Below are 17,996 nucleotides of genomic sequence, written 5' to 3'. Positions count from 1 at the left end.
GCAAAATGCGGATGAAAAATAAAAAGCCTAGGTAAAACATGATGACGACAGAACTCATTCCCGGTCGTCGCCTAGCAACACTTCCGCAAATCCGCAAAACTGCGGATGACACACGGCGGTGTATCCGCAATTTCCACGGGCCCATTGACTTCTATTGGCATGTCCGCACCGCATTTGCGGCCCATAATAGGACATGTCCGTAGTTTCTGCGGCACGGATGTGCGGACATGCGGAGAGCCGTGAAAACACGGATAGTGTGTATGGGCCCATAGAAATGAATGGGTCCGCAATTTACCCGTGGATTTGCGGTTGAATTGCGGACGCAAAAACACGGTCGTGTGCATGAGGCCTTAGTCACATCTTGGCTGTAACAATGAACACCGATCAACAAGACCGCTCATTTGCTCTTTTCACAAGGAGCTTTGCATGGGGACTAGCGCTCTTTACTACAATCGCTCGTCCCAATAGATTTCTATTACATCGGCAGCATTTCCCCTTGTTTACACATGAAGATGTGCTTCCGGTAACGATATTTTATGCTGAAGAAACTCTACGAACAGCCGATGAATGAGTGTTTGCTCGTTAATCGGCTGATTGTTGCCCTGTTTATAAAGGGCAGTGATCGGGAATGAGCAATCTGGGAACGCTTGTTTCCCTTATTATTGCCCCATGTAAAAAAAAACATTTTACCGGTTAGGCTGGGATTACACCACTTTGTTAAAACAATACAACCTTCCACTTCAATAATACACAGAAACAGGCCATATGTAAACATAAGGGTATGTTCACACGTGCACGTCCGTTACGGCCTAAATTACGGGGATGTTTTCAGGAGAAAACAGCCCCGTCATTTCAGCTGTAATGGCATGTGCAGGCGCTTGAACTCCGCGTCCATTACGGACGTAATTGGCGCTGCTTTTCATTGGAGTCAATGAATAACGGCTCCAATTACGTCCCAAGAAGTGACAAGCCACTTCTTTGGCGCGGGCGTCTATTTACGCGCCGTCTTTTGACAGCGACGCGTAAATATACGCCTCGTGTGAACAGACAAACGTCAGCCCATTGCTTTCAATGGGCAGATGTTTTTCAACGCATTCAAGCCGTAATTTCGGACGTAATTCCAGGCGTAAAACACCCGAATTACGTCCGTAATTTGGCCGTGTGAACATACCCTAATAGTTAAATATAAGGTTAGGACTACTTTTACTACTTACTTAGGCTTCGTTCACATCTGCGTTGGCACACCGTTCTTGGGTTCAGTCAGAGCTTTCCGTCAGGGGAACCCATGAACGCAATCCAAACGGAAACCATAGGTTTCCGTTTGCATCACCACTGATTTCAATGGTGAGGGAACCTATGTTTTCCGTTTGGATTCCGTTCATGGGTTCCACTGACGGAAAGGTCCAACGGAACCCATGAACGGAGTCCCAACGCAGATGTGAACTAAGCCTAAGATACCTTGCACTGATCTTTATCAGATAAATATTGCTCTTATCCTGCATTTTGTTGCACTGGAGCAAAAATGTCTGCATGAAATCACAGCATGTCACAATCCATATTGCATGGTGATTACAATTTACACATACAGCACTGCAAGCCTTTATAGGATTTAATGTTCAGTTGTGTCTGTGGTAAAATCACAGTTTAGACAACACCTATTCATATGTGCTTCTTGGGCATATGGTTATAATAGAAGGGAGTCCCTTGTTTGGGACTTCGCTCTACTTGTCAAAGTGGAGAACCACTGCAAAAAGATGCTCACCCTCTGCTCATCTGTGCATTACATAGATGTCTCATTCATTTCAATAAGTACCATGTCATGCTTCCTTTCTCCAACATTTCTGCAGGGGAAATTATAACTTAACTAGCCACCCATCCTGATGATAACTGCGGATAACAATTATTCTTATTTTTGCTCTCTGCATTCCGGCAATCAGAACTTTTTAAATTTTTTGTTCAACGTAGCTGTATGATGCTTTTTTTGCAAGACAAGATGTACTTTATGTAGGTGCAGTTTTTTGGTACACATACATAAGCGTTTAATCTATATTAATATTTATTTTGGCAAAAATGCAGAACAAAACGCAGGTCCAAGGAGATGTGTCCGATGGGTGGCTTCCCCCTTCCTCTTTACCCTGCTATTAACAGCTCTCTCCCAATGTCACTAACTGATGCTGCACTTAGATAGGACAACATAAGAGTAGTCACAGGTTCTCTTTAAAGGAAAACTAAACATAAAAATGACGGAAAAAATTAGAAAGGAGATAAACTTCCCCATACTGTCTGTCAACAGGATTCTGTATGTCTTGTAGAAATCCTGAAGAGAACACAGTGGTTAATGTCCAGCTGATCTGTTCCATTATAAGATGTTAAATGACCTTGAGGGTGGGGCTTAGAAAAGGGGTAGGGCTTAATGACCCTTGTGTCCTACTGCAGGGAGGGTAGTGGCTCCTGCTGCAGTCAGTTATCTTACAGTCGGACACGGGATCGTGAGTAGGAAAACAGTTCATCTTCTGGAACACATACAGAAGAAGTCTTTATATATTTATCAGTATTCATTTCAAAATGAGACAAAATGGGATCAATGGAAAAGTGAAGATTAGGTGAGGAATTGCTAGTATTTTTTTTATGGATTTTCTATGTTTAGTATTCTTTCAAGGTGAGGTTGATAAAGCAGTTTTGGTACAGTTTTTGTGAACAAGTAAAGCACAAAGAAGTTTCTGAGCTCATAAGGTGCAGAAATAAAGAGGGTAGATATAAACCTTGGCAACTAGCATAGGAAAATGCCTCATTAACCCATTAATGAAAACGCATTAAACGGTCACAGGCTTTAATCTGCAGCAACATCATTTCAGCAGATTTGCCTCTGTGCATATAACCACAAGGCCGCTGGTCAGTTGCTCAGGTGTTGGTAAAAGCCGACTACTTGAGAAGGCAGCAACTGTTTTAAAAAAGTTTTAGTCCCCTTAGTAGCTCATTAAAATATCATCCCTTGTTAAATAACTGCTGGACTGACCATTGAGAAAAAGGGGATGAGCCCGCCTTAGACACTTTCTTTACTTGCATCTTTTATGGGGGCATCATAATGATCATTTGTCAACTGCACATCCCCTCGTGTAAACAGGATGTGCAGTGGACAATAATATATGTATGAGAGGAGGATGATTGAACTATCGCATTTTCTACATGCATTTTTTTCCCATTAAAATACCGTATGCTGCGGCTTAAAGAAACAATTGCAGGTCTTGTAAAATTTTTATTTTAAGAGCACATCGCATAAATAGGATTTTAGAAGTTTCTCTCTTTTGTATACAGAGTAATAAATCATTTGTATTTTAGCTGTTCAGCTACCCGTAGACAATCCTTTTTTTAATGGTAAGATTCCAACAATTATTTGTGGAGTCCAGGTTTGGAGAAACAAGGATTGCTCTTACCTGCTACCCAGTGCCAGATTTTATTTACTACAGTATTATTGGGGTTGTCCAGTCTTATGTAAATAGTAAACTCGCCGTTGTAAATGTTTTTGCAGTTGTAGTTTTCTTTTTAGGATACAAATAAGTAAGATTCATAGCAATCCCTGTTAGCGGAAAAATTCAGAGAAAAAAGCAATTCCGTTTCATTTTTATTTTGTACACCGTCCACCAAATTCCATAATGTGTTACCGTTGATGTACGAGTTGTTACAGTAATACTCTTCACACTACGATCTAGATTAAAATTCAAATAGATCCCAATGAATTCTGACAAATTATATTGACAAATTTACTGTTTTGTGATTTTATTTTTATTAAAAAAATGTATATATTTTGTTTATTTTGGTGACATTTTATTTTAAACCTTAATTTATTTGAATTGTTTAACATTATTTTGTTTTTAATAACATTAATGACATTTGAGACTGTGACCTTTATGCCTAATAGGAGTCAAACAGCAGGTGCAGAATAGCGGCTGTACAACCTCCTAAACAAAGCTCCTTAAATAGGCTCTGTCACCAGTTCATCACTTCCCTATCTCCTACCTAATTTAATAGGCGCTTTGATACGAATAACGCCGGTGTTTTTCTTTTTTGTTTAAAAAAACATTTATTTCCAAAGTTATGTTCTAATTAGTTATGCTAATTTCTCTTAAGGCCAACTGGGCATTTTTTTTTTTCACCATGTGGGCATTGTATAGAAAACTCTATGACGCTGACCAATCCGCATCATACACTTCTCATCAGTCCAGCCCAGCGTGATCTTAGCTAGAATCGCGAGATCACGCTATGATATCACTTACTCCCGCAGGTCCTTCACCGGAGCGACAGAAGACGAACCAGACATCGCCTCCAGCCGTGCCAGGACGATCATCCTCCAATTTTTTCTGGCACAGCTGGAGGCAATGTCTGGTCCTACTTCCGTCGCTCTGGGGAAGGACCTGCGGGAGTGACATCACAGCGTGATCTCGCGATTCTAGCTGAGATCACACTGGGATGGACTGAAGAGAAGTGTATGACGCGGATTGGTCAGCATCATACAGTTTTCTATACAACGCCCACATGGTGAAAAGAAATATAACGTCCAGTTGGCCATTGAGAAAATTAGCATAACTATAAAAAAAAAAAAAGAACATAACTTCGGAAATAAACATTTTTTTAAACAAAAAAACAGGAGTTATAAGCATTAAATCGCCTATTAGATTAGGTATGAGATAGGGCAGCGATGAACTGGTGACAGAGCCTCTTTAACGCTAAGGGTATGTGCACACGAGAACTGGCTTTTACGTCTGAAAGGACAGACTGTTTTCAGGAGAAAACAGCTGTGTCGTTTCAGACGTAAAAGCTCCTCCCCGCATTTTGCGAGGCGTCTTTGACGGCCGAACATTTGAGCTGTTCTTCATTGAATTCAATGAAGAACGGCTCAAATTACGTTTCAAAGAAGAGTCCTGCACTTCTTTGACGAGGCAGTCGTTTTACGCGTCGTCGTTTGACAGCTGTCAAACGACGACGCGTAAATTACTGGTCGTCGGCACAGTACGTCAGCAAACCCATTCAAATGAATGGGCAGATGTTTGTCGACGTATTGTAGCCGTATTTTCAGGTGTAAATCTAGGCATAATACGCCTCGTTTACAGCAGAGGGTAACAAGGAGTTGGATCCAGCGCTGTTTAAGATAAAACGGAAACTATTTCCAAGTTTTACTGGTAATCTATTAAAAAGGTCCAGAGATATGGAGTCCTAGTGTGCAGGAAGGAATATCGATCCAGTGGTGGAGCCTACGCGTTTCAGACGTGTCAAACGTCCTTAATCATGGCTGTTAATGCCTCGTTTACGCCTGAAAATAGGTCGTGTGAACACAGCCATAGTCCACACAGGACAGAAATTATGTGGATTTACCATCCGGCTCTGTGGGGGAGCGTCACCATGGGAGCGACAGAGAGTAGACTTTATTTTTCCTGGAAAAGGGAAATCCGCAAGCAACTTCACATGATTTGATGCAGAATTACCCACCGTAAATCCGACCCATCTGGACGCCAAAGTACTTGTGAGAACGAAAAGTGGGTTGTGCTTGAGGAGTAGACCCTTGTGAATCAGCAATTCTACTCTAATCAGTGGTGCCAAGCATTCTAGTAACACCACTGATTAGATGAGACAGGGGTACTTTTAATCAAACTCCTTGTAAAATGATAAGCTATATAGTAAATCAGGAAGGCTTCTCCCATCGCATTGTCCCCCTTTCCCTGGAAATATCCTCCCGCCCACCTAAATGTTCACGGCCTGTTTCTGTTACATTTTTTTATATTGGAATCTCATGTAATTTACCTTGGCTTTTTTGGGTGTTTTCTTTTGCTCTCCTCTCTTAGGCTAGGATCATTAAGTTTTGTTGCCGTTTTTGGTGCAGGAAATAGTTCAGTTTTTTTTTTAGCAAAAGTCAGAAGTGGATCCAAAAAGAAGGAAAGGTATAAAGAAAAGCATCTCCTTTCTTTAAGATTCACTTCTGGCCTGGGCTCAAAAAAACTGCATCACAACGGTGTGTGATTCTGGTCTTAAATAGGTATTCCCATCTTGAACATTTATGGCACACTCAGGAAACACCATAAATGTTCATTAGATTTGGGTCCCACACCTATCTCTAGAACGGGCCCCGACCCCCATCTTACCTTCTCTAGCTCTTGTTCCTTTCCGGCCAGAGACTGACAAGGTGGACAGGAGCCATGAAACCAGCATAGCACGCTGTGTTACACCGTTTCCATAACTCCCTTTCACTTCTATGGGAGTTACAGAAACAGCATAGCTTAGCCGTCAGATAGTGGCCAGAGAGAAGAGAGAGCAAGAGAAGGTAGGACCGGGGACCCCAATCTGGAGATCGGTGTGGGACCGGCTTCTACCGAACATTTATGGTATAGCCTGAGAAAAGTGCGGGTCTCAGAGGTGGGAACACATTCATCAGGCATATATGCTTTATCCAGCGATCATTTGATATTTTTTCCCCTCCTCCTCTTTTGTTCTTTCCCATTCCCTCCTTTTATGATCATTGATACACAATAAAAAGTGTACGTTACTTTGTTCATGTTTGAATTTCATGCCATTTCCTCATTCAGCTGTGAAAATTATTAGGCTTGTACCAGCTTTTAGTCTCTAGATGTAAACTAGGATGTTTCCATTTAATGACAGCAGGCAATCATCTTGAAAATGAAACTCAGACTGGATTCAAACAAAGCGTTTTGCAGCATTTTTTATGGCAGTTTATAAGCGTTTTTGCATTGCTGCTTTTTTTTGGTGCAGCCAAATGTTAATTAGTCTGTAGTAAAATATAAAAAGCCCTACGTACACTGCATTTGGGTTTGTGGTGTTTTTTTATTTAGTAGTCCATGGCATTTTATTCCAAACGCAGCATGCTCTGGGTATGTCAACTATTTAGGCCTTTTTCCCCCATAAGCTTTTCTATAGGACTTCTAAAATGTGATAGTGACATGTCAGACGTTTTGATAGACGGGGATCCGAGCACAGAGAGCCCCACCGATCGCTAAAACAAAGCGACAGAAGCGCTTGGATGAGCGCTGAGCCACTTTGTTTCTGATCGGCTTCTCTCATAAAGCCGATGTAACAGTGTATGGACTCAATAGAAAGTCTACACTGGACCGTACACAATTACATCGGCTTTCCGAAAAAAGCTGATCAGAAACTAAGCGGCTCAGTGCTCACCCGAGTGCTTCTACCCCTTCGCCTTTAGCGATCAGTGGGGATCTCAATGCTTGGACCCCCCCACTGGTCAAAACTTCTGACATGTCACTGTCAGAAGTTTGTTGAAAGTTTAGTTACACTTTAAACACTAGTCTTAGTGAATCTGGGCTGAAATAGATTACAAAGTTGAAAAAATGAACACATTTTGTTTAAGACTGGACAACCGAATAATCCTCACATAGGCACTTGGAGGATTGGGGGGGGGGTCTGATAACTATCTACTGACATGTCTATAGCCACACTCAATGCCTTGAACAAGTACCAAGAAAAGGGAATATCACAGCTGGGACAATAGCTGTCCAAAAAAACAAACAGAGCTTTTTTTTTTTTTTTTTTTTCCAAATATGATCAATAAAATGACCCTGTTGGCCGGTGCTCTGCCCAGAAATCCCCTCTCCCCCCACCACACGTTTACATCTGGAGCTTTAATTGTATGAGCAGTTACTACTCCTGGAATCATGTGCCTCATTGTGTAACAACTCCTGACCTTAAAATATGACAAGAGTCAAGAGAGTCAAAACAGCTGTCTCAACTCGGCAGACAGTGTTGTTACAAAGAAGATTATTTATTTTGAAGAGAAATTTTAGAAAACAAAAAACCACACATTTACTATAATATTTAATGTTTTTATTTTTTAATAATAAAGTCACAATTTACGGAAAAGAAACACTACTGATACAGGAGCATATAAATACCATACAATTGCAGAACATTATATAACCAGTGGGAGTGATCGGAAGATAGTGAAGCTCCAGATATTTACTATATGTAGCGACTATGAGAGTTTATGTATAGCTGCACCTTACCTTACCCACACACCGGGCCAGAAAAAAAAATAAAAGATTGTCAAAGTTGTTGCCAGCATGTTCAGCACAGCCTGGCAGTGAGAGAGGAACAAATGCCATTCTCCGCTTTCCTCCTTGTTGCTGGCATCATGAGAAACTAAGTCGATGTTACTCAGAGAACGTACAGCAAGAGCTTCTGTCTAGTGACTACATAAACCCAGGAACGAGATTTGCTAATAAAAGTGTTATTCCACGTTCAACAACATTTCAGTTTTAAAGGGAACCGGTCAGCAGTTTTGACCCCTCACAACAGCAAAATATAGGACAGGTCAAGCAGCGTAACGATACCTGCGGTGGCGGTAATGCAGGTTTCGTGACCAAGAAATCTACATTTTAATGCCCCTCGAAGCCGTGATTGCATGTGCGGTGCACCAGACTCTCTTCACCGAGTGCTCTCTAGCCCCTCCCCTCAACTCTAAGTGACAGCTGTAGTGTCCAATCTAGAGTCCTCTAGAGCCATCAGTCAGAGCAAAGGGGGCACTTGTGATTGCGGCATCAGGGACATAAAAACGCAGATTTCTTGTTCATGCTGATCCACAGCTAGATAGTGCGGTTAGCAGTTTAGAGGGGTCAAAACTGCTGACAGATTCCATTTAACTTCTGTAAAAAGTTGCATAACTAAACTTCACTGCTTTTGTAGCATTTCTTTAAAATGAATGTCAATTCCTAGATTTATATGCATAGTTAACAATGTTGCTGGTTTTCCATGGTAACGGTACCATTAGTATTGCAGGTGATCGAACGATCGCCGGTCGAAGTCCCCTAGGGGGACTAATACAAAAAGTAAAAGTTAGTAAAATAAAGTGGGGTTTTTTTATGTAAAAAAATAAGTAATTAAAAGTAAAAAAAAAAAAACCTTTTTCCCATTTTCCCTCTAGAGCATAGTAAATAAAATAAACATAATTGGTATTTCCGCATTCATAAAAGTCTGAACTATTACAATATATCATTATTTAACCCGCACAGTGAACGCCGTAAAAAAAAATAAATTAAAAAAAATTGTAAACGCCAGAATCTCCATTTTTTTTTGGTCACCTAATCTCCCACAAAAAATGAATAAAAAGGGATCAAAACGTTGCATGTACCCCAAAATAGTATCATTTAAAACTACAGCTTATCCTGTAAAAAATAAGCCCGCACACCACTTAACCGACGGAAAAATAAAAAAGTTATGGCTCTCGGAATTTGGCAACACAAAATAAATTTTATTTTTTACTTCGGTTTTTACTTGTAAAAATAGTAAAATATAGAAAAAAAACTATATATATTTGGTATCGCCGTAATCGTATTGACCCACAGAATAAAGTTAACATTTTGTTTTAATTGCAGAAAGAATTCCGTAAAAACTAAGCGCAAAAAACAATGGAGGAATCTGGTTTTTTCATTTTCTACCCCAGAAATCCCCCCCCCCCCCCCCCCCGTTTCCTAGTACATTATATGGCACAATAAATGGTGCTACGAAAAACTACAACTCGTCACCCAAAAATCATGCCCTCATAGAACTATATAGACGCAAAAATAAAGACGTTATGGCTTCTGGAATGTGAGGAGGAAAAAACTGAAATGAAAATCTGAAAAAGGGCTGCAGCGGGAAGGGGTTACAGAGGCTCTGTCACCAGATTATAAGTGCCCTATCTCCTACATAATCTGATCGGCGCTATAATGTAGATAACAGCAGTGGTTTTTATTTAGAAAAACGATAATTTTTTTACCAAGTTAGGAGCAATTTTAGATTTATGCGAATTTGTTTCTTAATGCCCAACTGGGCGTTTTTTGACCAAGTGGGCATTGTACAGAGGAGTGTATGACGCTGACCAATCAGCGTAATACATGTCTCTCCATTCATGTCGATTTGTACTCAGAACAGCGTCATCTCACGAGATCACGCTGTGCGGTCACATACACCCACATTTACTTTACTGAAGTGTCTTGAGAGTGAATAGACATCACCTCCAGCCAGGACGCGATGTCTATTCACACTCCCGAAACTTCGGTAAAGTTTGTGTGAGTCTTAATCACAGCACAGCGTGATCTCACGAGATCAAGCTGTGAATGACAGCACAGTGAGATCACGCTGTGTGAGTAAGGCCTTATTTACACAAGCCTATTTCACGTCCGTGGTAAGCGAGTGAAAATCACGCACATCGCACGGACCCATCTAAGTCAATGGGGCCATTCAGTGTTTTTCACGCAGCGTGTGACTGCTGCGTGAAACTCACTGCATGTTCTATACTTGAGCGGTTTTCGCACATCACGCACCCATTGAAGTCACTCGGTGCCTGAAAATCTAAAATTTCTCAAGAATGATAGTTTTTCAAAATAAAACCACTGTTGGTATCTACATTACAGCGCCGATCACATTATGTAGGAGATAGGGCACTTATAATCTGGTGACAGAGCCTCTGTAACTGTGAAACTGTGTGGAGATGGCTACAAAGTGTAAAGCATAGCAACAAAGTAATTACCTAATCACCACAAGTTGTAATAAACTTACAAAACTATAGTCACACACAAGTTCAAGTCCCACCTCGCGCCAGTAATAATGTTATCGCGATACGTGAGGGTGCACGGACACAGTACAGTCAGCCTGCGGTGTATATACTGTAGTAGAGCAGTGAACACAGGGCTGCGGTACGCGTGTCACCCAGATATACCACTGTCTGTTAGTAATCAATGGCTTCCTGTCAGGCCTGGACGGAGATTTCTTTCTCACAGTTCTCACCCTCAATAACGAAACCAGCGCTGTTCCCGCCGTACCGAGTGTCCAGGCCTCTTCTACTACTTTTCCCAGGTTTCCATTTCTATCCGGGGTCGAACATTTCCACTTCCAGGATAAGACAGTAACCATAGAGTAGCGGCGCTGGATAGAAAATAGCTGAGTAGTCCTCCCGGTAAGCTGCACATCTGCGCATGCTCCTATACACGCAGCCAAACGGGAAGCCAGCAGTGCTTGTCAAAGTTGTGTGCTGGAAACTTTGTAGATGTGGTGAAACTACAACTCCCAGCCGCAATGCAGGGATGCTGGGAGTCAGGGTATGTGCACACACACTAATTACGTCCGTAATTGACGGACGTATTTCGGCCGCAAGTCCCGGACCGAACACAGTGCAAGGAGCCGGGCTCCTAGCATCATACTTATGTACGACGCTAGGAGTCCCTGCCTTGCTGCAGGACAACTGTCCCGTAGTATAATCATGTTTACAGTACGGGACAGTTGTCCTGCAGCGAGGCAGGGACTTCTAGCATCGTACATAAGTATGATGCTAGGAGCCCGGCTCCTTGCACTGTGTTCGGTCCGGGACTTGCGGCCGAAATACGTCCGTCAATTACGGACGTAATTAGTGTGTGTGCACATACCCTTATAATTCCAAAACAGAGGCACAGATTGCAGACTACTTTCTCATGCAAGGCTATGCGGTTTTATAGATGGTGTTTTTACATTACCACAAAAATCCTCAGAATAGAGAAATTGTCAAGGTCCAAAAAGCATCAAATGAAATAATATATCCAAAGAAAACTAGAGATAATGTCAAGCACTTCCTCGATTGAAACTTTGTGTTTGTCTAATTTAACATTCTAGATCCGCTTACGCACTTCCAGCTGCCCTGGCTCTTAGTCATGGCAATGTTTTGCTATGACTTCGAGCCATTTTATTCATAAAAAACTAGATGTGGTCTAATAAGCAGTTTAGGGTATGTTTACATGAGTCGATTTTTTGTAAAGCGACTTTTACTTTTGCTATTTTTGTCAAAACCGCTGTGTTATTTCCACCATTGCTGCAAAAAACTACCAAAAAAATAACTAGAACCCAGAGCAGAAAACTACAGCCGAAATATATCAACCAATCATAGTAACATAGTTTGTGAACGGCTGGAATATACGGAGCTGTTTTCAAGGGAAAACCGCTTCTGATTTACAGCTGTTTTTTATGCACCAGGCGTTTTTTTATGGCCGTTTTTGGAGCTGTTTTTCTATTGAGACAATGAAAAACGGCACCAAAAACAGCTCAAGAAGTGACATATACTTCTTTTTTACGGGGCGTTTTTATACATGCCGTTTTTACAGACGGCGCGTAAAAAACGCCCTTTTGGGAACAAAATTCTGTTTTTCCCATTGAAAACCATGGGCGGATGTTTGGAGGCGTCCAGCTCCTGTATTTTCAATTTACGGCACGAAAAACGGCTGAAAATAAGCCATGTGAACATACACTAAGGCTATGTTCACACGCTTAGGCTGGTTTCACACGACCATGTTACGTCCGTAATGTACGGAACGTATTTCGGCCGGAAGACCTGGACCGAACACACTGCAGGGGGCCGGGCTCCTAGCATCATAGTGATGTACGACGCTAGGAGTCCTTGCCTCTGCGTGGAACTACTGTCCTGTACTGAAAACATGATTACAGTACGGGACAGTTGTCCTGCAGCGAGTCCGGGACTCCTAGCATCGTAGATCACTATGATGCTAGGAGCCCGGCCCCCTGCAGTGTGTTCGGTCCGGGTCTTCACGCCGAAATACGTTCCGTACATTACGGACGTAACATGGTCGTGTGAACCCAGCCTTAACAAAAAACGGCTGTCAAATACGGAGCTGTTTTCAAGGGAAAACAGCCTCTGATTTTCAGTCATTTTTTATGCATCAAGCGTTTTTTTATGTGTTTTTTACGGCCATTTTTGGAGCGGTTTTTCTATTGACACAAATCAAAAACGGCTCAAGAGGTGACATGCATATTGAGGCATACAGCCCCTGTATTTTCAACCGTTTTTTGTGCCGTTTACGGTCCGAATAAAACCTGAAAATAAGCTGTGTGAACATAGCCTTTGGCAGAAAAAACATACATCCGTCCATTTCAGCCTATCATCCTGCAATGTTGAGCCAGAGGAAGACAAAAAAACTATAAAAACAAAGCCAATTTTCCTCATACGAGGGACTCCAATATGGCAATCAGAATAAGGGCTTATTCAGACGAACGTAAAATCCGCGCGTGCAACGCGCGTGATTTTCACGTGCGTTGCCCGTAGCTATATTAGACAATGGGGCCGTGCAGACATGGCAGCGTTTTTTGCGCAGCGTTGCTCCGTTGCAAAAAACTCACGACATGTCCGTTGATTCAGCGTTTTCAACGCATCACGCACCCATTGAAGTCAATGGGTGCGTGAAAACCACGCATGTCGCACGGATGCACTTCCGTGCGAACTGCGTGTTTGCGCAACAGCTGTCAAAAGGATGAATGTAAACAGAAAAGCACCACGTGCTTTTCTGTTTCCGAACATCCAAACGGAGTGTCTTTGCGATTAGCGAACCCGACAACCGAAGCTAACTTCACCGAGTTCGGCCAAACTCGTTTTGGCCGAACCCGGCAAAAAAATTTCCGGTCCGCGACGTCGGGAGACATTCTGTGTGCATGGTGCTGAAAGAGTTAAACTGTTTCAGCACCATGGACAGTGACTTGCGATCCCAAAATACATGAACCTGTAAAAAAAAACGAAGTTCTAACTTACCGATAACTCCTGTCTCTTTCCTGCAGTCCGACCTCCCGGGATGACACTTCAGTTCAAGTGACAGCTCCAGCCAATCACAGGCTGCAGCGGTCACTTGGACTGCCGCGTCATCCAGGGAGGTGGGGCCCGATGTCAAGAGAGGCGCGTCACCAAGGACACGTCACCAAGGCAACGGCCGGGAAGTTCTCGGTAAGTAGGAACTTTATCTTTTTTTTTACAGGTTTTTCGCAGTTGTGTTCGGCATTCACTGTCGAGGGTGCTGAAAGATTTAGCTCTTTCAGCACCTTGGACAGTGACGGGCGTCGACAAGCCTCAGCTCTATGATGCCGGCTGCGCGAAAATCACGCAGCCGCGCATCAGACACGGATGACACACGCAGCTGTCAAATGGTGTTTGCGCGCGCAAAACGCTGCGTTGTTTGCGCGCGCAAAAACGCAACGCTCGTGTGAATCCAGCCTAAATCCCTGGATAAATGACCCATCTACAGTAAGGGTATGTTCACACGCAGTAGCAAAATACGTCTGAAATGACGGAGCTGTTTTCAGGCGAAAAGAGTTTCTGAGTTTCAGAAGTTTTTTCAAGTACTCGCGTTTTTCCGGCGTCTTTTACGGACGTTATTGGAGCTGTTTTTCAATGGAGTCAATGAAAACGGCTCCAAAAACGCCCCAAGAAGTGATATGCACTTCTTTGACGCGGGCGTCTTTTTACGCGCCGTCTTTTGACAGCGACGCGTAAAATTACACCTCGTCTGAACAGAACATCGTAAAACCCATTGCAAGCAGTGGGCAGATGTTTGCAGGCGTAATGGAGCCGTCTTTTCAGGCGTAATTCTAGGCGCAAAATAGGACGTGTGAACATACTCTATCTAGGATCTATAACTTGTAATATTATTACACGTAAGAAACACATTCATGCCCCTTTTGAACTCCTTCAGAGAATTTACCGTAAAGCCAAGTTCACACAAGGCGGATACGCTCCATAAAAGCACATAGCGTATCCTTCCCTGTACGCTGCAGGGAATTCCGGGTGAAAAAGCGCACAAAACTGGTGCTGTTTTTTGGCCGGAAATGTCCGCTTCCGAAAACTGCAGCACGTTTCATCCAAGGAGACCACTGCAGCCTGTGATTGGCTGCAGCGATGGTCACATAGGATGAAGCGTCATCCCAGGAGACAGGCCCTCTGATGTCATACAGGCCGGCCGCCTGGGATGATGTTTCATCCCATGTGACCGCCGCTTGGCGGTCACATTGGATGAAATGTCACCCCAGGAGGCAGCACTAAAGGGAGGAACACAGACTTCTAGGTAAGTATGAGATTTATTTTTTTTCTGGATTGCGTTTTTTGAGAACCCGCCGCAAAAAACGCAACTGCTGCTTGTTGCAGGATTTACCTCCCATTGCATTCAATGGGGAAAACCCGCAACACGTAAGTAGCATTTACACAAATACAGTTGACATGCTGCGGAATAAAATTCTGCACCGATTGTCAATTTCTGAGCGATTTTTCCACTCAGTATTTACACAGCGTGTGGATGAGATTTGTTTTATCTCATCCACATTGCTGCTACAGTATTTGCTGCGGATTTTCCACAACAAATTCCATTGCGGAAAAGCCGCTGTATATTTACGCAATATGTGAACTAACCATAACCCCTTCCCGCCGCAGCCCTTTTTCAGATTTTCATTTTCGTTTTTTCCTCCCCACCTTCCAAAACTCTAGCCCCAAGAAGAGGGGCGTAAGAGTGGGGATACTGTAGAGTCCATGGCCGCAGGCCCTCGGGTTTAATCACCCCCTGACGCCCGCAGCCATGGATCATCGAGCTCTGGCTCGGATCTTCTTCCTAGGAGACGCCAGCTCTCATGTCCGCTCCGGTCCGCTGTGTCCCGTAGGGCGCGCGTGCACCCTCGTGCCCGGTCCTAAAGGGCCAGCTCGCGCACATGTGAACAATCATCATCATCAACTACACTTGCTTTCCTGGACTATAAGAAGGGCCCTGCCTGAGCATTGTTAGTGTATCCTAAGTCTGTCTTGCAAATGGTCCCTTAGTGTTTTCCCGTTCCAGTTGTTACCCGTGCCCTGTTACCTGTTCCTGTATCCTGTGCTGTGTTCTTGTTCCTGTGCCTACTAGTGTTGGCGTCGTGTCTACTGCACCTGCTGTCGTTTGCCATATCCTGTGTCATCTGCCACGTCTGGCGTAACCTCCTGCACCCACCTCCATCCATGCCAAAGCCTCGGCCACTGTCTAGACTATTCAGGTAACCTAGTGTGGAACTTTGTATTGCTGGGGTGCTCTGTGGTTTGGCCAGCTGCCTCCCCACTACGGCAGTGCGGCCTAGTGGGTCCACATATCCACAGACCGTGACAAGGCCTTAGTGTGGAAGCATTCATGTCAGCTTTGGGGGTTCTCTATGATGACCAGGATGCAGCTACTTTAGTGGCTGTTCCTCTTTGGGCTTTGAAACAGGGAGACGGGTCACTGTAGGCCTCATGCACACATCCTTCACCGTTTTCATGTCCGTTGAAAACGGATCTGTCTGACCGTTGTGAAATCCGTGTGGTTTCCGTTGTCACTCCGCATCCGTTCCTTTGTTGTTGAATGCATGGAACTTTGGCACTCCCTGCTGTAATGTCCGTGGCTGCGGGCTGTCAGCTCAGTTCCACTCCTGGCAGCCGCAGCCATGAGTCGGCAAGCGCTAGCCCCTGCCTCCTCCACAGGAGACGCCAGCACTCGCGTCCACTCACCTCAGCCGGATCCCGTAGGGATGAACTTTGAGGGGTTCAGGCCCCTAGTTCGATGCCTGAACGTTGTTGTGTTCCCTAGTTTGTCTATGTGATGGCCTCCTAGTGTGTTCCCTGTTCCAGTTCCTGTTCCTAGCATTCCATACCTTCCTGGTCTAGCACTGAGCTGTGCCAAAGTCGTGCCGTGCTGCATCCATGTCTGACCTGCCTCACCTCGCCTGACGTCTGCCTGCTACCTAGTCCCAGCCGAGCCTGCCCTGCTGCTGCTGTCTGAGCTGCCACAGGTACCTATAGAACTATAGACTGTCACCTGCTCCCTGTTGGCCAGCTGCCTTACTGCCAAGGCGGTACGGCCCAGTGGGTCCACAGACCCTTTGTGACAGTACGCTCAGGCCATGGACCCCGGACGCTGCTGGTCGATTCAAGACCATGACGACATCACAGGAGATGCGAGCGTATATGCTTGACCTCCGGTCTCGACAGGACCAACTTTCCCAGGCGTTGAGCATCCTTGCACTTCGGCAGGAGGCACAAGCCGCTGTTCCTCCTACTATACCTCTTGGCAGTGTTGACCCGCGTGTTTCTTTGCCACTTCCTGACCGCTATAATGGAGAAGCAAGTACCTGTCGTGGATTTTTGAACCAGTGCCAGATCCACTTCAGCCTGTATAGTAAGATATTTTCATCCGATGGTGCAAGGGTCGCTTTCATCATTTCTCTCCTTACCACAAAGGCTCTTGCATGGGCGAACCCTATCTGGGAGAGACAAGGCCCAGAGACCCATGACTTCCAAGCCTTCCTCCGGACTTTTCGCATGGTGTTTGAGGAGCCTGGACGAGTCTCATCTGCAGCAGCATCTTTGATTGACCTACATCAAGGAGACACCTCCGTGAGTGAGTACGCCATCCACTTCCGCACCCTGGCTGGAGAACTGTTATGGAACGATGAGGCTTTGGTGGCGGCATTCTGGCATGGACTGGCTTCCAGAATTAGGGACGAACTTGCCGCCCGAGATCTGCCGTCTACCCTTGACGACCTCATCCTTCTGTCGGCCCGGATTGATATAGGGATCCAGGAACGCCTCCAAGAGGTTTGACGGGAGGGAGCCCGCTCCAGTTTGGTTCTTACTTTGCAGCAACCCCTGCTGTTCTCAGATGTCGATTCTGTGATAATGGACCAGTATAAGTTATCCATCCAGGAGAAGCAACGCAGACGCACATCTGGACTCTGTCTTTATTGCGGTCTCAATGGCCATCTTGTGTGCCTGTGTCCCCAAAGATCCCAGAACCTAGGGTTGCTAGGAGTGACAACCTTGGGTAAAGATGGACTTCCGTCTAAATATTCCATACCTGTGACCATAGTGTCCGGCGAGAGAACGCATCAGGTCTCTGCGTATCTGGACTCCGGATCCGCTGCTAATTTCATCCGCAGAGATCTGGTGGACCTTCTGCAATTGCCCACTACCACTCTGGAGAGCCCGTTGACAGTTGCCTCAGTGAATGGACTACCTCTGCCAGATCCTGTTATAGCTGTGACCAAGCCGCTGAGGTTCCAAGTCACAGGTTCCAAGTGGAGGTTCCAAGTGGGAGCCCTTCACTCCGAACTTCTGTCCTTCTATGTCCTGTCCAAAGCTGTTAATCCTGTGTTGCTGGGCCTGCCTTGGCTGTGACTGCATGCCCCAGTCCTGGAATGCA

General features: G+C 44.5%; 2 protein-coding genes across 11 annotated transcripts in view; one reads left to right on the top strand and one right to left on the bottom strand.

Annotated features, from left to right (window-relative positions):
* ZDBF2 (zinc finger DBF-type containing 2) overlaps window positions 1–10,880 on the bottom strand; it is a 45,074-nt gene extending 34,194 nt beyond the window's left edge. The window contains exon 1 of the mRNA XM_075829847.1: window positions 10,786–10,880. The gene's annotated coding sequence lies outside the window, so the exon portion shown is untranslated. The remainder of the gene's footprint in view (window positions 1–10,785) is intronic.
* The window catches only part of CMKLR2 (chemerin chemokine-like receptor 2), a 109,558-nt gene that overhangs the window by 4,522 nt on the left and 87,040 nt on the right, over window positions 1–17,996 (top strand). The window lies entirely within an intron of this gene.

This window comes from Rhinoderma darwinii, chromosome 6 (genome assembly GCF_050947455.1).
Source record: "Rhinoderma darwinii isolate aRhiDar2 chromosome 6, aRhiDar2.hap1, whole genome shotgun sequence".
Lineage (NCBI taxonomy): Eukaryota > Metazoa > Chordata > Amphibia > Anura > Rhinodermatidae > Rhinoderma > Rhinoderma darwinii.
Note: the sequence above shows the minus strand (reverse complement) of the source record. Positions and strands in the feature narration are given on the sequence as shown.